Source organism: Gigantopelta aegis, chromosome 10 (genome assembly GCF_016097555.1).
Source record: "Gigantopelta aegis isolate Gae_Host chromosome 10, Gae_host_genome, whole genome shotgun sequence".
Classification (NCBI taxonomy): domain Eukaryota; kingdom Metazoa; phylum Mollusca; class Gastropoda; order Neomphalida; family Peltospiridae; genus Gigantopelta; species Gigantopelta aegis.
This window is the reverse complement of record NC_054708.1, coordinates 83,735,361-83,739,189: the sequence shown is the minus strand read 5'-3', so window position 1 is coordinate 83,739,189 and position 3,829 is coordinate 83,735,361. Positions and strand designations below refer to the sequence as shown.

The 3,829-nt window shown below is 35.2% G+C and overlaps 1 non-coding gene across 1 annotated transcript; it reads left to right on the top strand.

Moving 5' to 3' along the window:
- Nucleotides 1–2,645: 2,645 nt before the first annotated feature.
- On the top strand, nt 2,646–2,780 carry LOC121384867. The gene has a single exon (XR_005959483.1). It is a non-coding gene; the product is annotated as a U4 spliceosomal RNA (small nuclear RNA).
- The last annotated feature ends 1,049 nt before the right edge of the window (nt 2,781–3,829 follow it).

Below are 3,829 nucleotides of genomic sequence, written 5' to 3'. Positions count from 1 at the left end.
ATTAAGAAACAGTTATTTGATATTGATAGTAAATTGAGTGAGGGTGCTATTATACGTTCGAGAGCTAAGGTTATTGATAATAATGAGAACCCTTCAAGATTTTTTTTAAGAACAGAATTTAAGAAAGGGAATGATAAAATTATAAAGAAATTAATCGATTCTGATGGTAATGTATATGATGATACTTTTTCTATTATGAAATGTTGTAAATCTTTTTATGAAAATTTGTTTGTTAATGAACCTATTGATCATGATTTAATGGATGTTTTTTTAAATGATTTACCTAGTATTGATGATAGTAATGATTTGTGTGAAGGTTTAATAGATTTAGATGAATGTACTAGAGCTCTTAAGTTAATGAATAATAATAAATCTCCGGGTTCAGATGGTTTAACCAAAGAATTTTATATGACGTTTTGGGATATTTTTGGTATGATATTAGTTAATATTTATAATTTATCATTTCAAAAAGGTATTTTCCTGAGTCTATGAGGTTGTCTTATATTAATTTAATTTTGAAAGATAAAAATAATCCTGAATATCTTAAAAATTGGAGACCTATTTCTTTGCTTAATGTTGATTTTAAAATTGTATCTAAAGCTTTGCAGTTACGTTTATCGATTGTTATGACTGATCTGGTTCATTCAGATCAAACTTGTGGTATTAAGGGGAGATCAATCCATGACAATTTACATTTATTACGCTGTGTTGTTGATTATTGTAATGAAAAACAGTGGTCTTTTGCTTTTGTTTCTTTAGATCAAGAGAAAGCGTTTGATAGAGTTAGTCATGAGTTTATGTTTAATTGTTTGGAGAAGTATGGATTTGGATCCGATTTTATTAAATGGATTAGGTTATTATATAATGATATTTATAGAAGTGTTTTAGTAAATGGGTTTTTATCGAATTATTTACCTGTTAAACGTTCTGTTCGTCAGGGCTGTAGTCTATCTCCTTTATTGTATGTTTTGATTTTTGAACCTTTTGCAATTCGAGTCAGGAATGATAAGATGATAAAAGGAATTCCGATTCCAGGACATGATGAGGAAGCGAAGTTTTCTGCTTATGCTGACGATGGTAATGGAATATGTAAGGATGCTGAGAGTGTGAGACGATTGTTAGAAGTGTGCGAGTTGTATGGAAGGTCTTCCGGAGCCAAACTCAACATGAGGAAAACGAAAGCCATATCGTTTGGAGATTGGCGCCATTCGGTGGATAACTTTTCGGAGCTTACTTGGTCCAGTTCAGGTCGTATTTTGGGGGTGATGTTTGGGCCCCGGGTTACTCCTGATGACAATTGGAATAAGTTATGTAATAAGTTTACTTTTATGTTACGACAGTATGATGATAAAGCTTTATCAATTTATGGTAGGAATAATATTATTAAGACTTTAGGAATGTCATTAATTTGGTTTAAAGCGGCAGTTATTTCGATTCCTGTTCATTACATTAATTTTTTTGAGTTTGAAGCGTTTCGGTTTTTATGGAATAGTAGAGTTTTTGAACCTTTAAAGAGAACTGTTTTATATAATTCATATGATAAAGGGGGATTAAATTGTTTGCATATTAAATCAAAGTTACAGGCTTTTATGTTGATGCATTTGTATAAATGTATTTTAGATATAGATAGTAAATGGACATATTTTGTATCTTATTGGTTAGGTTATTCTTTACGTCATATTAATCCAGATTTTGCATCTAATTTAAGACCACATTCAACTAATATACCTCCTTTTTATGTACAGTGTTTGAAAACCTTTAAGTATTTTATGTCATTGTATCCTGACTTTAATTGGTTTACTAATATGACTAGTCATAAATTTTATGCTATGTTATTAATTCATGTGTTTACTGAATCCAGTCTGAATAGAGTTTTTCCAACAGTTAATTTTAAAGAGGGTTTTACTAATATTAGGAGTAATTTTATTGATCCTTGTTTAAAGACTGTTTCTTTTAAAATATTACATGATATTATACCCACTAATTATGTGTTATGTCGTAAACGACCTTTTTTGAATAAGCTTTGTACTTTTTGTGATGATGTAGAAACAATAGAACATTTATTTTTTTATTGTGAAATGGTTAAGCCTTTGTGGATTATTGTTAGTAATTTAATTTTTGATTTAACTAAAGGTTCTGTTTGTTTATCATGTAATATGATGCGTTTTAACACGTTCCCTAAGTATTCTAATAGGGAACGTTTAAAGGTTGTTTTATATCTTGTAATGTTAGCTAAACATGTAATATGGTTCGCGAGGTGTGATGTTAAGTATCGTACGAAGTCTGTAACGGCTGAGTCGATTGTTTATACTTTTTTAAGTCGTTTAAAGTTTAGAATTTTTGTTGATAGAGTGCGTTTGTCGTCAGATGCTTTTGAATGTGTGTGGGTGAAACCACATTTATTTGTTTCATTTAATGATAAAGGAAAATTATATTATTTGCTAGAAATATTTTTTTTTTTTTTTTTTTTTTTTTTTTTTTTTTTTTTTTTCCCCCCAGGTGTCTTCATTTCATTTATCAATATTCATTTGTCATTTCTCATTTTGTGGCACCTGCTTTATATCTGTGATTGGAATGTATTTTTGTGCATTTCCTTGAATTTTATTATGTATAAATTGTTTTGTATATATTATATATATGTACTCAGTCTTAAATAAAAGAAAAGAAAAAAAGAGGTGTATCCGAGGCGTGGTTATTGCTAGTTGAAAACTATTCCCAATACCCCGTGCAGACGCCCTTAACTGGGCGGCTAGCACAATTTTTAATTGCCTCTACGGGGGCTACTCTAAACAAAATATAAGAACTAAAGATGTCTAGTTTAAAAAGAAGTAACAACTCTCATTACAATTTGCTGTTGTTATTGATTTTTTACTCACTTGTTTGCTTGTTTTCTCTTTTGATTATGTCATGTAAATGCTTGCGCGCATATTTGCGCAGTGGCAATACCGTCGCAGAGTGCTATCGTGAACTGGATATCATCCATTTACACTACCTTAATTTAATTTCAGTTTTGTTTTGTTTATTCGTCTAGTTTTTTTCCCTTTCCAACCATCCAAGGATGTCCGAGAGAGAAGAAGCCACGGATACAAGTACGCCCATTGGTGAGTACGGGAGACCACTTTACCTCCACGCTCCTGGGTTGACCCCCCCCCCCCCCCCTTTTACGGGTGAGGAGATCGTCCGGGCCCTAGGGCCGATCGCGCGTCACCTCCTGGCACTCGTCCCAAAAGGGAGGAATACTTGGGAGTTGCACGTGGACTCTGAGGAGTTGTACGACCGTTTAGAGATAGAGGGCCTTGGTGTCAGAGGACGACTTTTCGACTTACAGCCGCGCTACCCAGGAGGTACTTGGGTAAAAGTAAGGGGCCTCCCCCTCACTGTCCCAAACTACTACATAGACTCCATGCTAGAGAAATTTGGGACTGTTGTTGTTGGTAGCGATTATTCGACGTGGCGCAATACACACGTCAAAACGGGTGAGAGAGCCCTCAAAATAGATATAAAAACGGACATCCCGGGACGACTAAAAACAAAGGACCACGAGTGGTTTACGGTGAAATACCGAAACCAACCCGAACTGTGCTTTGGGTGCGGGAAAGCTGGTCATCACCAGTGGGACTGCCCTGAGCGACAAGCCACTTTCGCCGACATCGTAACAGGTGGTAATTTGGACAACATAGTAAAGGACACCACCCCAGACCCAGCCCCACCCCTACCCCTCGAGACCCCAAACGACGCTGGGAACAGCCTGATCATAGACACGGCAGGCGCGGTAGGTGGTAATGGGCCCACACAGAGCGAGATATCCTCGGACGAGGAGAAGGAGGGA